We start from the raw sequence: 15,902 nt of genomic DNA on the forward strand, positions 1-15,902 counted from the left end.
AAACAACTCAGAACTCATACTCTCCTAGGATAGTTTGTGTTCCTCTAAGATTTCTGTTTGGGGAAACCATGCACTTATATATAAGAAAAATGAAGCAGCTTGGCATGTTTCTACTCTGTGTAATAACTGTCATAACTGCTTATTTTTCTCAAGATATATTTCAAATTCTGTCTATACTCAGTTTCAGCAGTTGTGGGCTTGACCACCAAACCTGCCTACACCACATTAAATAAATCTAACAGCCCTCTAATTTTGTCACTGCTAAGGTCTGTGATGTAAGGAACAGATTATACTTAAAATTTCCCCATCTCAAGCCTTAGCTGAGAAAAACCATAAAAATGAAAATGGCATTACCAGAGCCATCATGTAAATGAGTGTTAAAAGCACAAAACGATTGGAAAAATCAACTTCATACAATATACCCTATTATGAAATTTTCAAAAGAAATTTTAAATTAAGAAAATCTTCAAAAACCACGTATACTTGCAGAATCTGGGCAATCCCCAAAGCAAACAGCTAATATGCCCAACATGCTCAAGTTAAGCATTTCTTGGGACCTTATTATTAGGATAGTATGTAGCTTCTGGTTCCAGTTATGGCCAGGTCCTGTGTATGAGTCACATATCTCAATAATATTTATCAAATTCCAAGAGGTAGGTTTTAATGACCCATTATAAAGATGAGAAAATTTCTTCTATTCTGTATTTATCTAAATCTTAGTCATTCTTCAAGACCCGGTGGCCCCTTCCTTCTCTGAATTTCCCTAATAATTGTTGTTTGTACCACTTATTTGGCACTAATCATACATTGCCTTACTTAAGTTGCTATTGTCTTCTTTCCATTCTGAGATCCTCAAAAACTGAAACTGTATCTTAAACTTCTTTGTACCTACTATACTGCCAGGCATTACAGATTAGAATCAAATATAGAGGGAGGTCTTTCTAATCTTGGTTAGAGTCTCCAAATTAATCATAGTGGATTTGTGACTTCTGGCAGTTATTTAGCCTTTGCAAGTTTCTCTTTATTAATCTTTATTCTTTTTTAAATTTCAAGACAGGGTCTTGCTCTGTCGGCCAGGCTGGAGTGCAGTGGCATGATCACGGCTAACTGCAGCCTCAACCTCCTTGGCTCCAGGAATCCTCCCACCTTAGCCTCCTGAGTAGCTGGACTACAGGCAGGCACTACTGTGCCCCACTAAATGTTTAAATTTTTTTGTTGTTGTTGAGACAGGGGTCTCACTATACTGCCCAGGCTGGTTTCAAACTCCTAGGCTTGAGTAATACTCCTGCTTTGGCCTCCCAATATGTTGGGATTCGAGGCGTGAGCCACTATGCCTGGCCTTTTTATTAGTCTTTAAAATGCACATAACAATGTTTATAATATAGACCTTTTAAAAGGATTTAAAATAGGTCATGCATCAAAATGGAAGTAATATAGAGTAGTGGTTGAGCGGACCAGCTCTGATGCCATACTGCACATGTCGAAATACAGTCTCTACTCATCCTGAGGAATTTACTTCTGGTACTTCAGTTTTCTCATTTGTAAAATGAGTACAATAATAGAACCTATGTCATGGGTTATTGTGAGAATTAAATGAGCTCACAATACAAATAGAATAGTGCTTACTGCAGAGTAAGCACTCTATTAACTACTGGCTGTCACCATCTAACGGATTATCACTATGTGTTGCTTTCTGCTACATCCTCTGGCACAATAATACTTTGTGCAAACATAGTAAGAATTCAACAAATGTTTATTAAACTTTCACATTGCTTTGCTTATGACAGTTCTCAAAAATTGGTTGTGTTTATGCCAGTAGTTTGCAACTTGAAAATATTTCTGCAATGGAAACAATGCCATAAAGTTTATACCATGAGTACGTTAACATGCCACTCGATTATTAGGAAACTCAAAAAAAGTCTATTTTAGGCCAAGTGCAGTGGCTCACGCCTGTAATCCCAGCACTTTGGGAGGCCAAGCCGGGCAAATCACCTGAGGTCAGGAGTTCGAGACCAGCCTGGCAAACATGATGAAACCCTATTTATACTAAAAATACAAAAAAATAGTCAGATGTGGTGGCAGGCTCCTGTAATCCCAGCTACTTGGGAGGCTGAGGCAGGAGAATTGCTTGAACCCAGGAGGCAGAGGTTACAGTGAACCGAGATCGTGCCACTGTATTCCAGCCTGGGTGACAATAGTGAAATTCCATCTTAAAAAAAAAATGAAAAAAGGAATGACACTGTTCCCTTAGTTTTTACAGCACCACATTCTCATGGTTTCCTCCTTTCTCTGGCTGCTCCTTCTCAATTTATCTTTGGCTTATCCCTTCCTCTTCCTGTCCTTTAAAGGGTTGCAGTCCTTCAGAATTTGATCCTGAACTTTTTTCTTATATATTTCTGCTGGGCAATTTTATAGTCTTTCCCATGATTTTACATGCTATCTACTAGCCAATAACTCATAGATCGCTATCTGCAGTTCAGACTTCTCTCCTGAGCTCCAGTTACATAGAGCCAGTTGCCTCCTGGAAAGCTTTCCTTGATGACCTCCTTCAAAACTGCTCTTCCTCCAGGAATCCTCCTATCAATAAATGGCACCAGCTCCCTGAAACAGAAATCTGACACTTTCTTCTACCTTATTCCACATAGCAAATTCTTCACCAAATCCTATTGATTCTACCTCCAAAGTCAGTCAGTCAAATCTAACCACTTTATTTTTATTGTCTGGTTGATTTATTTATGTGCTTTCCTTTGCCCTTCCTCTCATCTAGTCTCTAAATAGCAGTGTTAATTAAAAAAACAAATATTTTCTTATGGCAAATTTTGAACATACATAAATAGAAGAGTTTAATGAATCACTATGTCCTCATCACTCCATTTCAACATTTAACCTCAGTTTGCTAATCTTGTTTCATCCATCCTCTCTATTTTTCTGCTTGGAGTAGTTTAAAGAAAATCCAAGACATCACTTTGTTTTACTTATAAATACTTCAGTATGCATTCCCCACAGATTAGAACTTTTAAAAAATATAACCACGATGTCATTGTCACATGTAGCAAAATTAAAAATGATTCCTTCCTTAGGAGGCCAAGGTGGGTGAATCACGAGATCAGGAGATCGAGACCATCCTGGCTAACACGGTGGAACCATGTTATATTTGTATTTTGTACTAAACTGTACAATATTTGTATTTTGTACTAAAAATACAAAAAATTAGCTGGGCATGGTGGCGGGCGCCTGTAGTCCCAGCTACTTGGGAGGCTGAGGCAGGAGAATGGCGTGAACGCGGGAGGTGGCGCTTGCAGTGAGCAGAGATCGCGCCACTGCACTCAGCCTGGGCGATAGTACGAGACTCCGTCTCAAAACAAAATAAAATAACTAACTAACTAAATAAAAATGATTCCTTAACACAATCTAATATCCAGGTCATATTTAAAATTTCCTGATTATACCAAAGATGACTTTTTACTGTTGGTTTGTTTAATTCATAATCCAAACAAATCCAAACATTACATTTAATTGTTGTGTCTCTTAAATATCTCTTATTTATTTTATTTTATTTTTTTAGAGTCGAGGTCTTGCTCTGTAGCCCAAGGCTGGAGTACAGTGGACAACTGCAGCTCACTGCAGCCTCAAACTCCTAGCCTTAAGCAATTCTCCTGCCTCAGCCTCCCAAAGTTCTGGGATTACAGGTGTGAGCCACTGAGCTCAGCCCTTAAATCTCTTTTAATCTCTAACAGTCTCTCCTCCTTTTGTTGGGTGAATGGCCATTTGTATTTTTTCTGTTGTGATGTGTCTTTCCTTATTTTTCAGCTTTTGTATAAATGACATCACTTCAGGTCAATACCTTCATAAGCATTCCGTAGCAAAAATCGCATGGTTTTTACTTTACACATCTTCATCTATAATATAAATACAAGACTAAGAAAGTAAGGACCCCTCTTCTATACACACATATTTTTATTATGCGAGGAAAACATGGACGGTGGATTGAAAATTCAGACAAGAAGTGAGTTAGTAATTAAGCCACTGCTACATACTAGGAACTTATCTCATTTGATCCTTTCAAAAATCCTTTCAGTTGGGTATTTTTATTCCCATTTTCAGAGTAGAAAACAGGTTGCTGGAGGCTAATTTAGAAATATGGGGCTACAACGTCAGCCTGAGGCAGAAGCCCAGGTCTCCCTTTCTGGGGATCTCATGTTCATTCCTTTCCATCTGGTTACAGTGTTGACTACAGCAGGGTAATGAAGAATGTAATGAGGTAATGAAGGATGGTTTAAGTAGGGAGAAAGCTACCAAAGGATAGTTCTGGTAGATGCTTTACCAAATCAAAAAGAAAAAAAGAGTCGTACCTGGATGTGTGTTGTGGGCAGACTATTTTGTCTGAAGGTGAATATATTTGAGAAAACAATTACTCAGTGGGGTTCTGATAAAAGTGTAACAAAGTTTAATAGTGGCAGAGCAGCATTCTAAGGGCATATATCTTTCAGTGCCCTGTGCTAGCTGATTCTGTCCATTTCTTTTTTCTTTTTAAAATTACATCCTGGCTGGGTACAACACTTTGGGAGGTTGAGGTGGTAGGATCTCTCAAGCCCAGGAGTTTGAATGGTAACATAGTAAGTCCCACTTTCTATAAAAAATTAAATTAAAAAAATTAGGCTGGGCACGGTGGCTCACGCCAGTAATCCCAGCACTTTGGGAGGCCGAGGTGGGCGGATCAACTGAGGTTGGGAATTCAAGACCAGCCTGACCAATGTGGAGAAACCCCGTCTCTACTAAAAATACAAAAATTAGCTGGGCATGGTGGCACGTGCCTATAATCCCAGCTACTCGGGAGGCCGAGCCAGGAGAATCACTTGAACCCGGGAGGCAGAGTTTGCGGTGAGGCGAGATCGCGCCATTGCGCTCCAGCCTGGGCAGCAAGAGCAAAACTCTGTCTCAAAAAAAAAAAAACATTAGCAGGGTGCAGTGGCACACACCTATAGTCCCAGTTACCTGGGAGACTGAGATGGAAGGATTGCCTGAGGGCCTGAGACAGGGAGGTCAAGGCTGCAGTGAACCGTGATCATGCCTCTGGGTTCCAGCCTGGGCAACAGAGCAAGATTCCGTCTTAAAAAAAAATTACATTCTTTTGCCTCTTTTAAGACTGACTTTAACATCACTGATGTGTTTGCACATTTCCTTCCTGCTTCATAGTAGACCTCAGAACCACAACTTTTTTTCTCTAGGATCCCTTTCCCCTTCTGTCTCTTATCTAAATTCTTCAGAGCTTGTCCTGTCCTTAATGCTTGAAAAAGCATGTCAAAAACTCGTTAGCCAAGGGAGGGAAATTATGTTTAAAATATATTTGGTCTGAAAATTCTATCTGGTTTACCAGTCTGCCTCATGTACCTACATTTACCCAAGCCATGAACCACCCCAGCCTCTTCCGACTGTTATTCATGATACTGGCTTAAGATGACACATGAGAATCTCCCTAGATGTTCACACATTTATAGTTGCTTCATAAATGGAGATGTCCACAAAAAACAAAGGCAAAGAATAATTGGTCAATAACAAAGAGAAGAAAGGTGTTTAAAAATCTTAGTTTTTTTTTTTTTTTTTTTTTTTTGAGACAGAGTCTCACTCTGTTGCCCAGGCTGGAGTGCAGTGACACCATGTCAGCTCACTGCAACCTCCCTCTCCTGAGTTCAAGCAATAATCCTGCCTCAGCCTCCAGAGTATCTGGGATTACAGGCGCCTACCACCATGCCTGGCTAATTTTTAGTAGAGACGAGTTTCACCATGTTGGCCAGGCTGCTCTCGAACTCCTGACTCAGGTGATCCACCTGCCTCGGCCTCCCAAAGTGCTGGGATTACAGGCGTCAGCCACCATGCCTGGCCTAAAATATCTTAGTTAGTGGGTATATACCCAAAACAACTGAATCGTACCAGAACAGATATTTGCCCTCCCACGCTTATAGCAGTACTATTCACTATAGTCAAAAGATGGAAACAACCCAAGTGCTGATGAAGAAATGAATGGGTAAACAAAATGTGGTATGTATTCAATAGAATACTACAGATGCCAAAATCCATGGATGCTCAAGTCCCTTATATAAAATGGCATAGTAGGCCGGGCGCGGTGGCTCAAGCCTGTAATCCCAGCACTTTGGGAAGCCGAGACGGGCGGATCACGAGGTCAGGAGATCAAGATCATCCTAGCTAACATGGTGAAACCCCGTCTCTACCAAAAAATACAAAAAACTAGCCAGGCGAGGTGGCGGGCGCCTGTAGTCCCAGCTACTCGGGAGGCTGAGACAGGAGAATGGCGTGAACCCGGGAGGCGGAGCTTGCAGTGAGCTGAGATCCGGCCACTGCACTCCAGCCTGGGCGACAGAGCGAGACTCCGTCTCAAAAAATAAATAAATAAATAAAATGGCATAGTATTTGCATCTAACCTATGCACATCCTCTTGTAGTCTTAAATCATCACATCTAATAATACCATGTAAATACTATGCAAATAGTTGTTATACTGTATTGTTTTAAAATTATTTATTTATTTATTTATTCAAAAACACTTTCAATGTGATGTTAGTTGAATATAAGGATGTGGAACCGGTGGATGTGGAGGGCCAGCTGTAGTAATTAGCCTTAAAAAGGAAGGACATTCTGACATATGCTACAACATGGATGAACCTTGAGGACATTATACTAAGTGAAATAAGCCAGTCACAAACAGACAAATATTGTATGATTCCACTTATATGAGGTACCTAGAGTAGTAAAATTCATAGAGACAGAAAACAGAGTGGTGGTCAGAGGCTAGGGTGAGAGGAATTTGTGTTTAATAAGTGCAGAATAAGTTTGGGAAGTTTTAAAAAGTTCTGGAGATGGATAGTGGTGATGGTTGAAGAGCAACATGAATGTACTTAATGCTGCAGAACTGTACATTTATTTTATTTTTTTGAGACAGAGTCTCATTTTGTTACCCAGGCTGGAGTGCAGTGGTGCAATCTCAGCTTACTGCAACCTCCGCCTCCTGGGTTCAAGAGATTCTCATGCCTCAGCCTCCTGAGTAGCTGGGATTACAGGTGTGCACTATCGGCCCTCCTCAACCTCCCAAAGTTCTGGGATTACAGGCATGAGCCACTGTGCCCAACTGAGAACTGTACATTTAAAAATGGTTCCATTGGTACATTTTATGTATATTTTACCACGATTTTTAAGGAATGCCTTGATTAAGAAAGAGCTTGGGCTTTTAGTCAGAAAGCCTGGGTTCAAATTCTGACTTCATAACTTATTAGCTGTGAGAACTCAAACTATTTCCATATCTTAAGTTTGAGTTTCTTCACAGAAAAAAAAAATGAGTCTAAAACTAGTCTGTGCTTTATAGGCTTGTGAGGATTAAATGAAAGAATCCATTTAAAATCCTTTGCACACTGCCTTGTACTTAGTCAGCATTTGATGAATGTTAGTTACTTTGATTTTATTATCATTTATTAACATCTAAACTCATGTTTAAAGATTGTATTGATAGATTTTCCCATGGATTTTTAGGAATTCAGTCCATACTAGAAATTCTTCATTTCATGGTTCCTGGTAGTGATTTCAGTATCTGCCAAAGGTAGCTCATCCAGAGACACTGATGAATAGTATGAAGTTCTGATGTGTTTGTGAGGTTTGATGGAAAGAACAAAGGTGTTAGAATAATTATAAAAGTATTCTTTTATATTTGGGAAAGAAAATTTTCAGCTGTTTTCTCTCAACCATTGGAACATAAATAGCAAGGAAAACAACAGTGATTTTTTAAATATTCTGAAACTTTAGATAGTTTTTCAATTGTTTGGTAGTATTTCCTGTGTAATCCAATAGTTGCAACTACAGGAAAATTTCCTGTAGCCTAGATCATACTTTTTGGAAAGCAGGTACTGAGTATCTGCTGACTTGAATAATTACAGGACAATAATCGTGAAATGTCTCAATTTTACACTCACAAATATGATCCTTTTGTGAATAATTTTGGTGTGTGTTAGAGAGACAACAGAAAGAACTATGGAGCTGTTGCCTTTTGAAAAGGGGAAACTCAAATAATATAAGGGAGACAGTGTGTCAAGCTTTCTACAAATGAAACCTCCAACCCGTCAGGGTTGCCATTATTATCAACACTATTTTAAAGGCAAAGAAAGAGGCTCAGAACTTGCCTGTGTGTGCGGAAAGCCAGAATTTTGAATATAGGTTGATTTGGCTTCAAAGCCCATGCTCCTTCTCTCAAACCACATGCTCCAGACCACGACTTCTTGCCACTTGTTACTATCAGTGGAGCTAGCTTCACTCTTGGAGCTGCTGCACGTTCTGAAATCACTTTGGAACTACTGCTATCACTGATGGAATGTAGAGGTGGCTCTTTGCTTTCTTTTTTTTTTTTTGAAGCGGAGTCTCACTCTGTCGCCCGGACTGGAGTGCAGTGGCCGGATCTCAGCTCACTGCAAGCTCCGCCTCCCGGGTTTACGCCATTCTCCTGCCTCAGCCTCCCGAGTAGCTGGGACTACAGGCGCCCGCCACCTCGCCCGGCTAGTTTTTGTATTTTTTTAGTAGAGACGGGGTTTCACTGTGTTCGCCAGGATGGTCTCGATCTCCTGACCTCGTGATCCACCCGTCTCGGCCTCCCAAAGTGCTGGGATTACAGGCTTGAGCCACCGCGCCCGGCCGGCTCTTTGCTTTCTAGTCTGCCCTCTGCTAAGGGAAAGAAGCTGCTGCCTAGAGGAAATAAATCATAAGGGGCATAACGAGGCCTCTATTGCCCAGAGATATTTCTTCTCTCTTATCTGACTTGAAATTGCCACTATTAAAGCCATTCTTGGTTTACAAAACAAAAGTGGCCCTGTCTTCAGAAATCCCCTGTTACAGTATACATATATTACCTGAGAGTAAGAAGGAGAGACTGAGAGTTTCTTCTAGTTCTCTCATTAGCAGTTTAGTTTGTCAGTTAAACCAGTTGTCTCCTGAAAGGCCTAGATAGACTATCCCAGGGAAGACACACTTGACAAGTGAGTGTCACTAGTGCTCAGTGCCCTAGGGCTCAGAGAGGTCAGCAGGTCTGGCCAGAGGTCAGTGATGGGGCAGATTGTGGACCCTGAAATAATAGAGAATGAGCCTCAGCTGTGGCTGCTTATAGTAGTGACTGTTGGTTGCAAGCAGCAACCAACCTGACCTACCTTAAACAGAATGGGAATATATTAGAAAAACGCAGAGGTATCTCAAGAAATGATGGAATTATTGAATGGCCAGGCCTCAGGAAGGATGGAACCAAGGAAAGTCCTGGGACTGCAGTGGCAGTTGATGGAGGCCCCACCCTATGACCATCCAATGATCCGACTTGATTTCCAATCCCAGTGTTTCTCAAACCTCAAGTAAGAATGAGAATATGATATGTTCAGCTTAGATTATTGTTCACTATTGGCTTACTCAGCAATGGCTGTGTTATGGAGAGGGGCAGGGAGAGGTCCCATGGGAAGTTCACAAACAGAAACAGGAACCTTGCTTGTGGGCAAACTAGGCAGTTTCAGAGAAGAGGGGCTGGGGTGACACTACGGGACACCCGCCACATACCCTCACAGAAACAGATCTTCTCTGGGGAGTTATTCTGTGGGGGAAATTGCTTTGGCATAGTCTAGCATAGTGGTTAAGAGTATGCATACTTTAGAGGTAGATTGCCTGAGTTCAAATGCTCTGCTACTTCCTGGGCAATCTACTGAAGTATTTTGTGTGTCTGTTTGCATACCTCCAGAGCGGTGATAATAATAGTACCTACTACCTGAGAGCATTAGAACTAAATGAATTGTGCTGGGTGCGGTGGCCCATGCCTGTAATCCCAGCACTTTGGGAGGCAAAGGTGGGTGGATCACGAGGTAGGAGTTTGAGACCAGCCTGGCCAGCATGGTGAAACTCTGTCTCTACTAAAAATACAAAAATTAGCTGGGCATGGTGGTGTGTGCCTGTAATCCCAGCTACTCGGGAAGTTGAGGCAGGAAAATCACTTGAACTCAGGAGGCGGATGTTGCAGTGAGCCGAGATCGCACCACTGCACTCCAGCCTGGGCAACAGAGCCAGACTCCATCTCAAAAAAAAAAAAAAAAAAAAAAGGACGAAATGAATTAATACCAGCAAAGAGTTTAAAACAGTGCCTGATAGCCTGATATACAGTATGCCCTTGATAAATAACTATTATTATCTTGGCCTATGGGGCAACATAATATTTACTGAAATAATTAAATTAGTCCACCTCACTTAAAAAATACCAGTGAGGCTCTTTTTACAAGTAGTTTTATGAAAGAAGGGAACAATCAGATAAACATTTTGTTTTGAAATGTGGATTTAGTTTAACTTAGGCATAAATATAGATGCAACAAATAAAAAAAGATGATATAAAACTATTAAGAAAAAACATAAAGCAAAAAAAGAAAAAGAAAAAGAACAAAAAGGGTTACAACACCAAAAGTAAAATTTATAAAAGAAAAGCTGATAAATGTGAATTCATCAAAATTAAAAACCTTTGCTCTTCAAAAGGTACAATTAAGAGAATAAAAAAACAAGGCCGGGGCTGTGGTTCATGCCTATAGTTCATGCACTTTGGGAGGCTGAAGTGGGCAGATCACTTGTGGTGAAACCCTGTCTCTATTTAAAAAAATAAAATACAAAAATTAGCCAGACTTTGAAGACAGAGAAAATGAATTCCTGGGTATTAGCCAGCAGCTCTAGAAATCAGGACTGGTGAATTTTCCTTGGAGAATGGTTCCTCACATTTCAGTAAAACTTGGATCTGCCCAGTGTCAAATAGAATGGGAATAGCTAGACCTATACAAACACAGTTCATAAAGAATCTCAACCTAAAGTCTCAGGGTAGAGACTGAGGGGTTGAACCACAGACATGGCAGTGTGCACTTGTAATCCCAGCTACTCGGGAGGCTGGGGCAGGAGAATCGCTTGAACCTGGGAGGCGGAGGATGCAGTGAGCTGAGATAGCGCCACTGCACTCCAGCCTGGGCGCCAGAGTGAGACTCCGTCTCAACAACAGAAGGACAAGACGGCCAGCCATAGTGGCTCACGCCTGTAATTCCAGCACTTTGGAAGGCTGAAGTGGGTGGGTCACTCAAGGCCAGGAATTCGAGACCAGCCTGACCAACATGGCGAAAACTCATCTCTACCAAAAATATGAAAAATTACCCGGGCGTGGTGGTAATCCTAGCTACCTAGGAGGCTGAGGCACAAGAATTGCTTGAAACCGGGAGGTGGAGGTTTCAGTGAGCCGAGATTGAGCCACTGCACTCCAGCCTCGGGGACAGAGCAAGATTCTATCTAAAAAACCAAAACCAAACAAACAAAAAACAAACAACAACAACAAAAAACAAAACAAGCTAAGATTAAAAGAAGATATTTGCAAATCATATATCTGATGAAACACTTGTATCAAGGTAAAAAAAATCACTTATAACTAATAAGAAGACAAATTACCCTATTAAAAAATGGGCAGAAGATTTGACAGATATTTCATACAAAAAAGCTATATGAATGGCTAATGAACATATGAAAAGACCCTCAACATCTTTGGTTTGGGAAATGCAAATTAAAAGTCGTAATGAAATACCACTGTTTGGCTGACTATAGCAAGTATAGGAGATGTGGAGAGACTGGAACGCATGTGTATGGAGAAACTGGAATGCACATTACCACAATAATGTGAAAAGGTGCAGCCACTTTGGCAATATCTTAAAAAGTTAAACATAAATTTAGCATGTGACCCAGCAATTTATTTCCTACATGTCTACCTGAGAAAATAAAAAAAATATATATATATATACTCATGCAAAGACTTGTATAAAAATGTTCATAAAAGCATTATTTAAAGTAGCTCAAAGGCCAGGCATGGTGGCTCATGGCTGTAATCTGAGCACTTTGAGAGGCCGAGGCGGGCTGATCACCTGAGTTCAGGAGTTTGAGACCATATGGCCAACATGGTGAAACCCTGTCTCTACTAAAAATACAAAAATTAGCCAGACATGGTGGCAGGCACCTGTAATCCCAGCTATTTGGGAGGCTGAGGCAGGAGAATTGCTTGAACCCAGGAGGCAGAGGTTGCTTTGAGCCAAGATCATGCCATTGCACTCCAGCCTGGGCAACAAGAGAAAACTCTGTCTTAAAAACAACAACAACAACGAAAAAGCTAAAAAATGGACATAATCCAAATGCCCATTTACTGGTTAAACAAAGTGTGTGGTTTATACAGTGGAATACTACTTGGCAAGTAAAAGAAACAAACTACAGGTGTGTGTGTATGTGTGTATATGTGTGTGTGTGTGTGTGTGTGTGTGTATATAGACACAAAAGACTATATCTTTCATGATTCTATTTAAGTGAAATTTCTAGAAAATGTAAACCCACAGAGACAAAAAGCAGAATAGTAATTGCCTGGGGCTCAGGATGAGAGTGGGAATTGACTGCAAATGGGTGCAAGAGAAATTTTGGGAGTGACAGAAATGTTTGAAAATTGGATTGTAGTGATGGTTGCACAACTGCATAAACTTAGTAAAATAATTGAGGGGTGCACTTAATAGGTGAATAGTATGGTATATAAATTATACTTCAATAAAGCTGCTTCTGTCCTATATTTCAGTCTGACTTACCAGTAAAAACTATAACTAAAAACACTTGTGAAAGAACTCTTTTAGTTCAACACTATTTGCTGAAACTTTGTTTTTGCTTCAAAATGTTTTATACCCAGTTCCACCCCATCTCCCACGTCACTTATCCATCCTAGAGTAGTAACTTTATCAGGGTTGTTAAATCATGTATAGACAATGGAGTCTAACATGATTTCATAATGAGACTTTAGGTTTCACTGTTTCTTTATTGATATTAAAAAAAAAATGCATCTGGAAAAGCCATAGGCACCCAATGCCAACCTATGAGTGCAGCTGCAGGGGCTGAGCCCTGTGGTTCAACCCCTCAGTCTCTACCCTGAGACTTTAGGTTGAGATTCTTTATGAACTGTGTTTGTATAGGTCTAGCTATTCCCGTTCTATTTGACACTGGGCAGATCCGAGTTTTACTGAAATGTGAGAAACCATTCTCCAAGGAAAATTCACCAGTCCTGATTTCTAGAGCTGCCGGCTAATACCCAGGAATTCATTTTCTCTGTCTTCAAAGTGCCATACTACCCTAACCCTGACAGGAAGAAAACAACTTTCAGGTTGACTGCCACATCAAAAAGGCTTCTCCTGTTACTAAAAAAAAAAAATTCATTCACTTGATAGTTACTTCCTGTGTCAAACTATCATATGTTCTCCCTGACTGCAGCCATCTGGACGTTTGTTGTTTGTTTTATGCCAACATGTTAACATAAAGCACCTGGAGGGAACAACATCCATTTGTTTACATATCTAGCCAGCCAGCTATGCATCTATCATCTACACATTCAACAAAGGTTTATTGAGTACCTGCTATGTACTATGAGACTTTCAAGCCTCAACTCTTGCATTCGTGCAATATACATACATGCCCAAATCTCATGTCAAATTGTAATCCCAACTCTTGCATTCTTGCATGTACTATATGTACCCAAATTAAGGATGCAACAATGAGTAAGAATGACATGGTTTCCACTCTCACAGAAGCTAGTCTTTTTTTTAAATAATAAAGGTCAGTAGTGAAAACACATTTTTCTGCTTTCCAAGTTTTCTTGTGCTGGCCTTGGCTCCTTTAGTGGCTGTACTGGTGACATCTCAGGTGACATGTGTATTAGTTTGTTCTCACATTGCTGTAAAGGAAATACCTGAGACTGGGTAATCTATAAAGAAAAGAGGTTTACTTGGCTCATGATTCCACAGGCTGTACAGGAAGCACGGCAGCATCTGCTTCTGACGAGGCTTCAAGAAACTTACAATCATGGCAGAAGGCAAAGTGGGAGCAGGCGTCTTACATGGCAAGAGCAGGAACGAGAGAGAGAGAGAGAGAGGACGTGCCACAAACTTATAAACAGCCAGATCTCATGAGAACTCTATCATGAGAACAGCACCGAAGGGATGGTGCTAAATCATTCAGGAAGGACCATCTCCATGGTCTAATCACCTCCCACCAGGCTCCACCTCCAACACTGGGGATTACAATTTGACATGAGACTTGCCTATGGATATGGATGCAGAGTCAAACAATACCATTCCTCCCCTGGCCATTCCCAAATCTCATGTCCTTCTCACATTGCAAAATACAATCACGCCTTCCCAACAGTCCCCGAATTTTAACTTATTCCAGCATTAACTCAAAAGTCCAAAGTTTCATCTGAGACAAGCCAAGTTCCTTCTGCCTATGAAACTGCAAAATAAAAAACAAGTTAGTTACCTTCAAGACACAATGCAGGTATAGGTATTGGGTAAATACTCCCATTCCAAAAGGGATAAATCAGTCAAAAGAAAGGGGCCACAGGCACCATGCAAACCCAAAACCCAGCAGGGCAGTCATTAAATCTTAAAGCTCCAAAATAATCTCTTTTGACTCCATGTCTCACATGAAGAGCACAGTGGTACAAGGGGTGGGCTGCTACAGCCTTGACAGCTATGACCAAGGCTTTGTGCCCTACTCCTCAGTACCGCATTTCTATATTAGTCCATTTTCATGTTGTTATAAAGTAATACCTGAGCCAGGCACAGTGGCTCATGCCTGTAATCCCAGTACTTTGAGAGGCCGAGGTGGGTGGATCACCTGAGGTCAGGACTTTGAGACCAGCCTGGCCAACATGGCGAAACCCTGTCTCTACTAAAAATACAAAGTTCAGCCCCCATGGCTGCTCTCATGAGTTGGCATTGGGTCACTTGTTTTTCTGGGTGCACAGTGCAAGCTGCTGGTGGATCCACCATTCTGAGGTCTGGAGGACGGTGGTCCACTTCTCACAGCTCCATGAGGCAGTGCCCCAGTGGGAACTCTGTGTGTGGGGTCCAACACCACATTTCCCCTGCATGCTGCCCTAGCAGAGGTTTTCTATGAGGGCTCCAGCCCTGCAGCAAGCTTCTGCCTGTACATGCAGGCTTTTCCATACATCCTCTGGAATCTAGGCAGAGGCTCCAAGCCTCAACTCTTACATTCTGTAAACCTGCAGGCTTAACACCATGTGGAATCCACCAAAACTTATGGCTTGCACCCTCTGAAGCAGCAGTGTGAGCATAACCTGGTCCCCTGTTAGCCACTGTGGGAGCCAGAGCATCCAGGATGCAGGGAGCAGTGGCTCAAGGCTGTGAGGCTGCTCAGGGCAGCAGGGCACTGGGCCTAGCCCCTGGAAACCATTCTTACTTCCTAGGCCTCTGGGACTGTGATGGGAGGGGCTACAGTGAAGGTCTCTGAAATGCCTTTGAGACCTTTTCCCCATTGTCTTGGATATTAGCATTTGGCTCCTTTGGTTTTGTTTGTTTGTTTGTTTGTTTTTTGAGACAGAGTCTCACTCTGTTACCCAGGCTGGAGTGCAGTGGCACAATGCCAGCTCACTGCAACCTCCGTCTCCCAGGTTCAAGCAATTCTCCTGCCTCAGCCTCCCAAATAGCTGGGACTACAGGCGTGCGCCACCATGCCTGGCTAATTTTTTGTATTTTTAGTAGAGATGGGGTTTCACCATGCTGGCCAGGCTGGTCTCAAACTCCTGACCATGTGATCTGCTCACCTCAGCCTCCCAAAGTGCTGGGATTACAGGTGTGAGCCACTAAACCCGGCCTTGGCTCCTTTTTACTTATGTAAATTTCTGCAGCTGGCTTGAATTCTTCCCCCCTGAAAATGGGCTTTTCTTTTCTACCACATGGCTCAGAGGCAAATTTTTCAAACTTTTATGTTCTGCTTGCCTTTGAAATACAAGTTCGAGTTTTAGGTTATTTCTTTGCT

The sequence above is a fragment of the Trachypithecus francoisi genome, unplaced genomic scaffold, assembly GCF_009764315.1.
Source record: "Trachypithecus francoisi isolate TF-2019V2 unplaced genomic scaffold, Tfra_2.0 Lachesis_group11, whole genome shotgun sequence".
Classification (NCBI taxonomy): Eukaryota; Metazoa; Chordata; class Mammalia; order Primates; family Cercopithecidae; genus Trachypithecus; species Trachypithecus francoisi.